This window comes from Mustelus asterias, chromosome 20, assembly GCF_964213995.1.
Source record: "Mustelus asterias chromosome 20, sMusAst1.hap1.1, whole genome shotgun sequence".
NCBI lineage: Eukaryota > Metazoa > Chordata > Chondrichthyes > Carcharhiniformes > Triakidae > Mustelus > Mustelus asterias.
In genome coordinates this window covers 25,541,152-25,553,311 of record NC_135820.1, presented here as the reverse complement: position 1 = coordinate 25,553,311, position 12,160 = coordinate 25,541,152, and positions in this window count along the sequence as shown.

Sequence of the window (12,160 nt, the reverse complement as noted above, 5' to 3'; positions counted from 1 at the left end):
GATAGAGAATCGGGTGAAATAGTATGACGACAATAATCTCTCCCTCAATGTCAGTAAAACAAAGGAGATAGTCATCGACTTCAGGAAGCATAGTGGAGGACACGCCCCTCCCCAGTGATGAAGAGGATATGGTCGTGAGCTTCAAGTTTCTAGGTGTCAAGATCACCAACAACCTGTCCAGGTCCCTCCATACTGATGCTATAATTAAGAAAGCCCACCAACGCTTCTACATTCTCAGAAGACTAAGGAAATTTGGCATTTCCGCAATGACTCTCACCAATTTTTACTGATGCACCAGAGAAAGCATTCTTTCCAGATGTATACAGCTTAGTATGGCTCCTGGTCTGTCCAAGACTGCAAGAAACTACAAAGGGTCATGAATAAAGCCCAGTCCATCTTGCAAACCAGCCTCCCATCCATTGACTCCGTTTACATTTCCCACTGCCTCAGAAAAGCAGTCAGCATAATTAAGGACCCGATGCACCCCGGACATACTCTCTTCCACCTTCTTCCATTGGGAAAAAGGTACAATAGTCTGAGATCATGTACCAACTGACTCAAGAAAGCTTCTTCGCTGCTGCCATCAGATTTTTGAATGGACCTACCATATATTAAGCTGATCTTTCTCTACACCCTAGCTATGACTAACACTATTTTCTGCACCCTCTCCTTTCCTTTTCCCCTATGTGCTCTATGAATGGTATGTTTTTATCTGTATAGGGTAGAAGAAATAATACTTTTCACTGTATCCCAATACATGTGACAATAACAAATCAAATGAAATCCTTTGCCACTTCTCCTACATTACTTTAGAGCTTCTTTCACCATTTAGATTATTATAGATTCCAGTGGATTAAACACAATGGGAATCACACCTCCCCACCCGCGCCACACCCCTTCCCCATGGACCACCAGGTATTAGAAAGTAACAAATGTCAATGGTTGCTCTCCAGGCGCTATAATGCAGCAGGCTTCTCTGGACAAGTAAGTAACATAAATGCAAAAACTCCCTCTCCGATTGAGTTACAGCCTCAAAAGGTTGAGATAGGAATTCTTGCCTTCCTCTGGCCACTGACACTTGGTGTGGATGTTTCAGTCTAAAACCATCACACTCACTGCGAGTCACTCACATTGGACCGGTGGTAAGGAGTTCATAGGTTGGTCTGGGAATGCATGGTGTAGTAAGCAACCTGGCTTAATCTACCATATTCCATCAAACACAATAAACCTTTGTGGGTGGTTTGTTGGCCTTCTATACTAAATAATTATCAAACAGCAAAAAGAGGAGTCCTCCCGAGGTTTATTTAGGATTGGGATACAAACATAGGACAGCCCTAGATAAATGCGAGGTGATGCATTTTGGTCGATCGAACCAGGGCAGGACTTACTCAGAGAATGGTAGGGCGTTGGGGAGAGTTACAGAACAAAGAGATCTAGGGCTACATGTTCATAGCTCCTTGAAAGTGAAGTCACAGGTGGACAGAGTGGTGAAGAAAGCATTCGGCATGCTTGGTTTCATTGGTCAGAACATTGAATACAGGAGTTGGTACATCTTGTTGAAGTTGCACAAGACATTGATAAGGCCACACTTGGAATACTGTGTACAGTTCTGGTCAGTCTATTATAGGAAAGGATATTATTGAACTATAAAGAGTGCAGAAAAGATTTACTCGGATGCTACCGGGTCTTGATAGTTTGAGTTATAAGGAGAGGCTGGATAGACTGGGACTTTTTTTCTCTGAAGCGTAGGAGGCGGAGGGGTGATCTTATAGAGGTCTATAAAATAATAAGGGGCACAGATCAGCTAGATAGTCAATATCTTTTCCCAAAGATAGGGGAGTCTAAAACTAGAGGGCATAGGTTTATGGTGAGAGGGGAGAGATACAAAAGGGTCCAGAGGGGCAATCTTTTCACACAGACGGTGGTGAGCATCTGGAACAAGCTGCCAGAGATAGTAGTAGAGGCGGGTACAATTTTGTATTTTAAAATGCATTTAGACAGTTACATGGGTAAGATGGGTATAGAGGGATATGGGCCAAATGCAGGCAATTGGGACTAGCACAGGGGTTAAAAAAAAGGGGCGACATGGACAAGTTGGGCCGAAGGGCCTGTTTCCATGCTGTAAACCTCTGTTTCTATGACTCTATGAAAAGCACTAGTCTGGGCGGAGGTGGAAAATATTAAACTTCAGTTCTCGCAGTGCCTGGCTCAATAGTTGCTTTAATGACCAGAGCATCATATTGAAGGTCCTGAGTGGGCGACACAGTGGCACAGTGGTTAGCATTGCTGCCTCACAGTGCCAGGGACCCAGGTTCAATTCGGGTCTCGGGTCACTGTCTGTGTGGAGTTTGCACATTATCCTCATTGTCTGCGTGGGTTTCCTCCAGGTGCTCTGGTTTCCTCGCACAGTCCAAAGATGTGTTGGTTAGTTGAATTGGCCATGCTAAATTGCCCCTTAATTTCCCAAGATGTGTGGGTTGGGGGATTTGCCATGGTAAATGTATGGGGTTATGGGGACCTGGGTAAAATACTCTGTCAGAAGGTTAGTGCAGACTCGACGGGCCAAATGGCTTCTTCTGCACTGTAGAGATTCTATGATTCTATGAACGGACATGAGAGCTTGCCCACACAGGGAGAGGGAATCTGCAGAAAAGGTGAGAATACAGGGTTCCTGCTGTCTCATTTAAAAGCAATTTCTTTCTCTGCTCCCCAACATTCTGTAAATGACAGTAGGAGATTGAAAAGCAGCGTCCAATATTAAATCAGGAATTCAATGTGAGGGATGATTTCATGGTCAGTGTTTGTAGTGTATCTACGTAGCTGAAAGCGATTATCATGGGACTGCATTGAAGAAGCAATGAGTTTTATTGCAGTAGCTGCAGGGAATTCATATGAGGAATGACTCAGAAATAAATTCTCCTTGCTTGTTACTTTTATTTCTGTTTATTTAATCATTGCTGTCATGATTCTCAATGCTCCAGTTTTAAGTTAGCTATCATTACATAACAAAATATCAGGAGTTAAACAAGAAGTTTCAAGTACGATGTTATAAAATGGCAACTTTTCTTTCGCCAATTTTCTCCATCTTGCTCTGATGAAAGGATGTGATAACATAGTGGTTATGTTACTGGTCTAGTAATCCAGAGGTTGAATTAATAGTCCAGAATAGGAGTTCGTCTTCTGTCATCAAGCCAATCTATCCATTTGGCTACCTCACCCTGGAGCCCGTGAGATGGCTGGATGACAGAAGACAGAGGTTGGTTGTAGAGAGTTGTTTTTCAAACTGGAGGCCTGTGATCAGCGGTGTGCTTCAGGGATTGGTGCTGGGTCCACTGTTATTCGTCATTTATATTAATGATTTGGATGAGAATTTAGGAGGCATGGTTAGTAAGTTTGCAGATGACACCAAGATTGGTGGCATGGTGGACAGTGAAGAAAGTTATTTCCAATTGCAACGGGATCTTGATCAATTGGGCCAGTGGGCTGACGAATGGCAGATGGAGTTTAATTTAGATAAATGCGAGGTGATGCATTTTGGTAGATCGAACCAGGGCAGGACTTACTTAGTTAATGATAGGGCATTTGGGGAGTGTTATAGAATAAAGAGATCTAGGGGTACAGGTTCATAGCTCCTTGAAATTGGAGTCACAGGTGGAAGGGGAGAGAATCATAGAATCATAGAAACCCTACAGTACAGAAAGAGGCCCATTGAGTCTGCACCGACCACAATCCCACCTAGGCCCTACCTCCCATTTCCCTACATATTTACCCACTAATCCCTCTAATCTACGCATCCCAGGACACTAAGGGGCAATTTTTAACATGGCCAATCAACCTAACCCACACATCTTTGGACTGTGGGAGGAAACCGGAGCACCCGGAGGAAACCCACACAGACACGAGGAGAATGTGCAAACTCCACGCAGACAGTGACCCAAACCGGGAATCGAACCCAGGTCCCTGGAGCTGTGAAGCAGCAGTGCTAACCACTGTGCTACCGTGCCGCCCTTGTCGATAGTGAAGAAGGCATTCAGCATGCTTGGTTTCATTGGTCAGAACATTGAATACAGGAGTTGAGGTGATTTGTTGAAGTTGTACAGGACATTGGTAAGGTCACACTTGGAATACTGTGTACAGTTCTGGTCACCCTATTATATAAACTAGAAAGAGTGTAGAAAAGATTTACTGGGATGTTACTGGGACTTAATGGTTTGAGTTATAAGGAGAGGCTGGATAGACTGCGACTTTTTTTCCCTGCAGAGTATGAGGCTTAGGGCTGATCTTGTAGAGATTCTCCTCGTGTCTGCGTGGGTTTCCTCCAGATGCTCCGGTTTCCTCCCACAGTCCAAAGATGTGCGGGTTAGGTTGATTGGCCATGCTAAAATTGCCCCTTAGTGTCCTGAGATGCGTAGGTTAGAGGGATTAGTGGGTAAATATGTAGGGATATGGGGGGTAGGGCCTGGGTGGGATTGTGGTCGGTGCAGACTCAATGGGCCGAATGGCCTCTTTCTGTACTGTAGGGTTTCTATGATTCTATACCCTTCCGCCTGTGACTCCAATATAGGTATCCAATATATATTTATGCCCCTCATTATATTATAATGAGGGGCATAGATAAGGTAGATAGTCAACATCTTTTCCCAAAGGTAGAGGAGTCTAAAACAAGAGGGCATAGGGTCCAGAGGGGCAATTTGTTTCATACAGAAGATGATCAGTGTCTGGAACGAACTTCCAGAGGTAGTAGTAGAGGCGGGTACAATTTTGTCTTTTAAAAAGCATTTAGACAATTACATGGGTAAGATGGGTATAGAGGGGCAATTGGGAATAGCTTAATGGTTAAAAACTGGGCAGCATGGACAAGTTGGGACTGAAGGGCCTGTTTCCATGCTGTAAACCTCTGTGCTCTACCAAGAGATAGATAATGCAACATGGCAATCAAGAATAGGAGGTTTTGCCTTACTGGTGTATCTACCTTGTGGCTCTGGTTTAAGCCCCAGCTACCTGAAGCTGTCACGCAGTTTGCCGGATTGACATGAGCACAGAACCAGGACTGCATCATAACTGGGAGATTATGTGATATCTAAGAAAAATATTAATTACACAGAGAGAGAAGAGCGAAGAACATTTTGAAGCAAAATGTAGCCCAATGAATGATGGCACATGTGACAGGTACAAGGAGAGAGTTTAAAACCAAGTACGTTCATCAAAGCGATCCGAATGTGTGGAAGTGGCTGAGAATAGATTGGGCAGTATTGTCCTAAGATGGGGAGAGAAAGAACCTTGGATTTTAAAGAGAAAGAATCCAGCAATTGGACTGCAGCAACTTGTGAGTAGGTGAGTGAAAAGAATCTTTCATTGGCAGTTAGGTACAGAATTTATTTGATTAAAAGGTCAAGGAATTCTTCAGATTGAAGTGCAGCTGTCAGAATTCACAATGAAAACGGCTCCAAGCTGGGTCCAGTCTGACTGTAATTGTGGAAAGGCATTGAGCTCTTCTTACCATACAACCACATCACCCTGGCAACTTAATTTTGGAGGACATGTAAAGTGGTGTGAGATCTTCATATGACTGACTTCTCGGTGAGCAACTGTCTTGTCTTTTACCTCTCCAGTTTCTCAGTGTGAGGAGCCTGAGCCTCTCGGGTAGCAGGGAACTGCTATGTGTAATGACTAATGCAATGAGAACCAAGAGGAATATCAGTGAGATGCTGTCAGATTTAAACACTTTGACATCAACATCATCAACTGGATGTTTGAGACAGTCTGCGCAATTGTGAGCTAGTATATTCCGTCTGTTGGGGAGCCTGAGCAAGTGCAGTTATATCGATTCCAAATTGCACTTCCTCCCAATGAAACCATCTCATTTGTTATTATCTCAGGAAGGCAATTCTTGGTTCTGGTAAATAAGCACTGCATCTGAATTCTTCACTCAGAAGTTCCCACCCTGAACTACAGGCTCTATCCCACAGATAATTAAATGCTCCCTCCACCAAGCCAAACAGTATGGCAAGGTCTCTCTGATCTTCTTCCATGACTACAGGCTGAACCCAGTGCGCATGTGCTAACCTTCCAACAGGCAAAGGAATATTTCCAAATAACCCAGAGGATGAGCTGGAAGCACTGCTGCTATCAACCATCAGACTGAAGTGCTAAAGCCTTGATCCTTCTCCAACCCCTCTTGTTCTTGGGACTACTTAATGATTGTTGGGAAAATGGTATATTTTGTATATTTTTTCTTTATTATGAGGCAAACATTTATGAGCATATAATTATTGGCAGATCTTCAAACATTCTAGGATCTACTGTGTATATTTGGCAAATAAAACTCCCAAAGTGCACACACACAATAAGAGGCAGATCCTTTTCTTCGCTGTATAATAGTGCCTTTTTTATTTAGGAAAGAAAGCTTTCAGTTTCCATGATTTCAGAACATCCCAAATTATTTTATGCTAACTGTAGACTGTTGTAGGAAATATGATAGCCAATTTGTGCACAGCAAGATGCCATATGCAGCAATGTGATAATGAACACCTTTTCCCCAGTTCCATTCCCACCTTTTCTCCCAGTCCCATTCCCACGTTTTCTCCCAGTCCCATTCCCACTTTTCCCCCAGTTCCATTCCCACCTTTTCTCGCAGTCCCATTCCCACCTTTTCTCCCAGTCCTATTCCCACTTTTCCCCCAGTTCCATTCCCATCTTTTCTCCCAGTCCCATTCCCACCTTTTCTCCCAGTCCCACTCCCACCTTTTCCCCAGTCCCATTCCCACCTGTTGTGGGAAAAATCCACCAGTAGTCAGACTTCGAGATTCAGAAAATACGATTTATTAAACGGAGCTCCGTGGAGAAAGGCGCTATGTTCATAGAACACCTTTTCTCAATTGTATACCGGGAGCGGTTCAATTTTATACCCTTTACACAATGGGTAGACCGGTGATTCGAAGATGATCACATTTACAAGTATTTAACATTTCATGAATGGGTACATTTCCCCATGTTTACAAGAATACAAACAGGTATAGACATTTAGCATTTTATGAATGGGTCTATCAATGGCTAGTTTCGTCTTGTGCGGGTGCTAATCGGTTCCCTCGCATTCATATTTCCCGCCTTCCTCTAGCATTAATCTAAGCTCTTTGTTTAGGGGTTTCCTTATCTTAAAGATGTTTCGACCCTTGGCTTTGGCTTCCTGAGGTGTTTGTTTGCTATGAGTCACTGTCTGTACTTTGTAAGTGGTTTGTCTGTCAGGATTCTGGCTTGACGTTATTTCTGAACAGCGGGAGCCTGTGGCTGTTTTTCTGGCTTCTTTCCCAGTTAACCCTGTGTGTGCCAGGCAGCCATTTCAGAGTGTGCTTTCTTGTGCTGCCATTTTAAAGTGTGCCCCCCCTTGTATTTTCCCCTTACAGTCCCTCCTGTTGGTCGGATTATAGCTTGGACAATCCTCAGACCACCAATCATACATTCACATATACAGGTTCTCTTTCTTCTCTTCTTCTTTGCTTCTTTTGATGTCTTTATTTCTTCTGACGTCTTCGGGGATCTTCATTAGGGGTTCTTCTTCGATGTACACACTGGCTCCTGGCACAATTCTTGTCAACATTATTTTAAAACAGGCTTTAAGGCATCCCACAGTCAGCCAACAGACAAGTATAATGACAATGAGTATAATCAACCCATGTAACAGGTACGATTCCCAGGATTCTCCCACCAGCCAAGCCAGCCAACTACCTCCTCTTGTGGGTCCCTGTCTAAAGTTATCGAGTTGCGTCCTGATGTCATTGATGACTTGTGTAATATTGTAAGACTCATCTGTGACATGGGTTATGCATTTGTCGCCTATGATGGCACATACTCCCCCTTGTTGTGCTAACTGGTAGTCCACTGCGTATCGTGTCTGCTGCGCATACAATCTTAACTCAGCCATTTCTTGGTTGACAGCCTCCAATGCTTTTGAAGTGCTGTTTCCCAGGATTGTTAGCCCACAAACAATATGGTTTCTATTCTTAGCTCCAATTACCCCGGCTGACCCTCCTAGAGATAAAGTTCCGAGGAACCCATACCCCAGTGAGGATCCCAATGTACTCGGGGTTTCCCAGTTAGCGCAGAATTCCCTGCTAATAGCCCGGGTCACTATTCTCCTCCTAATGTACCCCTTCTGAGGGCATGGAACAGTCAGTGGCCCGATTGTTCCTACCGCAAAACGGTTTGGGAGGTTTGGGGTTTCTGTCATGTAGGTACCATTGAAGAGGAATACATACCCCTTCTTAGCCCGGTAGCATTTAGTGTCCCGATTGTGAGTTTGCTCATACTGCCAATTGTTCAGTTCACTTAGCTTCCCGTTTGATCCCACCACCTGGTAAGTATCAAAGGGGTATGTCCATTTGGCTGAGCTTACGTGAGTCCCATTACATTGCCCGCAAATAAGCTGTCTTCCCGCGGTTATATTTAAACATTTTCGTTCGTCACAAATACAAATAATCCGTCCCTTGTTGATCCGACAATGTTGACGGACACACTGTGTCTGTACACAAGAATCATTGTTAGGGACTAAGGCATAGGCACATCCCCATCCCTGCCCCGTGAAACAAAGCGGATAGCTTGCAGTGTCTGGGCAAGCTTTTCCTCCCTCCTGTTGGGACCCCTTGCATGTAGGATTAGTGGGGTTTACAAGTCCCACACATCTCCCCTGTAAACCTCTTTTATATTTACCAATTTGTCCCTTACAGGGTGTCTCTGATGTATCTACAGTATATAAGTCATGAGGGGTCCACCCAGGGGTGGCTACAAATAGGGCTTCTACAGATTGTGTTAATGGGTAACATACAGTTCGATTCCCATGTAAATGTATGTGGGCTTTGTAAAACAAGTTGTCTTCTAGCCCAGTCAGATTTACGGTTACCACAACACAAAATAATACAATTACATACGCGATTACATACATTTTCGCAACAGTTGTAACTTAATATTACACTTTTAATCTTTTACAGTTTATTTCGTTTATTAACCCGCGCACGCCGGCTCTTGCTTGCAGTCTTTGCCTGTGTCGAGGAAAGCAGTTCTGTTAGTTCATCAATTTAGCTACTTACCTCCTTTGTATAATTTCAGCTGTGTCCAGTGCTTCCAGACACCTTTCCCTCTTATGTCTATACAGGCACAGGTGTCCCCACTAATTATAATTTCATGTGGCCCATTCCACTTTGGTGCAAACCCTGGTTTGTCGGGTAGTGTTTTCACAAGGACGTGACTTCCCACTGTTGGGACGTCAGGGAGCGTTTCCAGCTCTCTCTCTGCGTCTTTTATTTCCTGATTATCTTTTACCAATTTGCGCATCCCTTTTAGTTGGGTGCTCAGGTCCAGAACGTATCTCTTGATTTTATCTTTTAGTGGACCGACATCAGTCCCACCTGTTATGATGCTTTCTGGTAACTGCATCGCCCGTCCTGTCATTAGTTCATAAGGGGTTAATCCGGTGGTCCGGTTCATGGTCGCCCTTAATTTCATTAGTATGGTGGGCAATACCTCTGTCCACCTTCTTCCTGAAGTCTGCATGGCCTTAGCAAGTGCATTTTTTAGTGTTCTGTTCATACGTTCTACCATTCCAGAGCTCTGTGGGTGGTAGGGGATGTGAAATTTTTGTTTTATCCCCATTAATTGGCATACTGTTTTTATTACCTTTCCAGTGAAGTGCGTTCCCTGGTCTGAATCAATTTGTAGGGGTACCCCCCATCTTGGGATTACCTCTTCTGCCAATATTCTGGCCACTGTGGTGGCCGTGCAGTTTGAAGTTGGAAATGCTTCCACCCACCGGGTGAATTGGTCTATGATGACCAGACAGTAAGTTTTGCCATGGGACTGTGGCAATGGTCCTGTAAAATCCAGTTGTAGATGTTCCCAGGGTCCCTTGGGTCTCGGCTGGTGTCCCATTTTAATTTTTATGGGTCTGCCAGGGTTGTGTTGCGCGCACGTCACGCATCGGTGACAGTGTCAGGCAATATCCTTTCCCATTCCCTTCCACCACCACTCCTTTCCGATATTAGTGATCATGGCCTCTCTACCCACAAGTGAGAGTCCATGATGTAATCCCAATAGGGTGTTTTGTATGCACTCTGGTGCTATTACCTTATCTTCTCGTCTCCAAATGTTATCAGTCCCCTTGACTGCTCCCTGCGCTTCCCACTTCTCCTTTTCTTCCTTTGGGGTATCCTCATGTAAACCCTGAATGTCTACTTCGGCTTCTGTTGGTGCTATTGTTGCTATGGGTAATTCATCAATCGTTTCCTGCTCTAGGGCTATCTGTGCTGCCCTATCTGCGGTTTGGTTTCCTTTGAAATTTAGCCAGTCGGGGCTATCTCTTCCGGGTTCCTTCTGGTGCGCTTTAATTTTTATTACTGCGGCTTCTCTAGGTCTCTCGCTAGCTCTCAATAATGCCTCAATTCTCTGCTGGTGCTTGATAGGGGTTCCCCCTGTCGTTATGAACCCCCTCCTTCCCCAAGCTGTCATATAATCATGTATGACTCCGAAGGCATAGCGACTGTCTGAATAAATGTTTACCGCTTTACCCTCGGACAACTCAAGTGCCTGGGTGAGTGCCACCAGTTCTGCCACTTGTGCGGACAAGCTTCCGTCAATTCTTCCTGACCTCACTGTTTCTAGTTTACTATTTACGACTGCCCATCCTGTTCGGGGTGATCCCTCCACATATTTACGTGACCCATCCACAGAGGGTCTCTTCCGCTGTTACCAGGGGCATGTCCTTTATCCTTCCTTCTCCTTCTCCTGCATCCACATCCCCACAATTGTGGGGTTCTCCTCCATCTAAGATTCCTTCTGCTGGGTTATTTCCCGTATCCCTTATTATTGTTACGGACTTACTGGGAGGTAGGAGGACAGCTTCCCATTTAGCCCTTCTCATGTTGGAGACTGACTTTAGTTTTCCTGTGTTTAACATTTCCACCAAGGTGTGTTTGGTGTGAAGGATTATGTTCCCTGTCATGATTACTGGCTCGCTAACCTTTACAGCCCATGCGGCGCAATCCAAGGCGGCTATGCACCTTGGCAGTCCAGTGACTACCGGCCCCTCTGCGGTGGAATAATATCCTATGGGTCTCCTTCTGTCGCCATGGTCCTGTGTCACTATTGCGGAATAGAACCCTTCCTCATTATTACAATAAATGTGGAAGTCTTTGTTAAGATCGGGTAAGCCTAGTCCGGGGGCTGATATTAGTTCTGTTTTTAATTTAGTGTAAGCTTCTTCTTGCTCGGGTCCCCACTCTACGGGGTCTAAAGCTGGCTTCCCCCCTTTAACGAGTCTTTGTATGGGTTCTGCGAGTTTTGTGAACCCTGGGATGAAACTCCGACTGTAGTTGAATAGTCCTAGCACCTTTCTAACCCCTCTTATATTAACCGGCCGCGGCATCTGTTGTATTGCCTCTTTCCTGTCCGCCGGCATTTCTTTAAGTCCTTGGGATATAAGGTGCCCTAGGCATAGGACCTGTGACTTCCCGATCTGCGCCTTTTTGGGGCTGACTTTTAACCCTGCGGCTTTTAATTCGCTCAGTACTAGGTATAGGGCTTCTTGATGTCCTGACTTGGACTCTGAAGCTATTAGGATGTCGCCTACATATTGTAAGGTCGTGTTACCCTCTGGCAGTTCTACCCTATTTAGGATGTCACTCATCACTCGATGGAATATAGCGGGGTTGTTGTGGAATCCCTGTGGTAAACGGGTCCAGGTGTACTGCTTGTCCCCTACTGTAAATGCAAATTTGTCTTGGGATTCAGGATCCAAGGGTAAGGACCAGAATCCATTAGCTATGTCCAGTACTGTAAATATTTTATGCTCCTGTGACAGTCCATTCAGGATTGTCGAAGGGCTTGCTACAATGGGGTGCAGTTTGGACATGACTTTATTAAGTCCAGTGTAATCTATCGTGAGCCTATAGCTCCCGTCAGGTTTACTCACTGGCCATGTTGGGGAGTTAGTGGTGCTCGTGGCTTCTCTCAGGATCCCCTTTTTCACTAACCCTTTCACAATCTCTACTACAGCTTTCTCTGCTTCTGGTTTAATTGGGTACTGCCTGTGTGGCTTATGCTCTGGCCCCGGTACCTTTATTGGGTCCGTTTTGGTTAACCCGGTATCTAACTTTGTCTCAGCCCATACTCC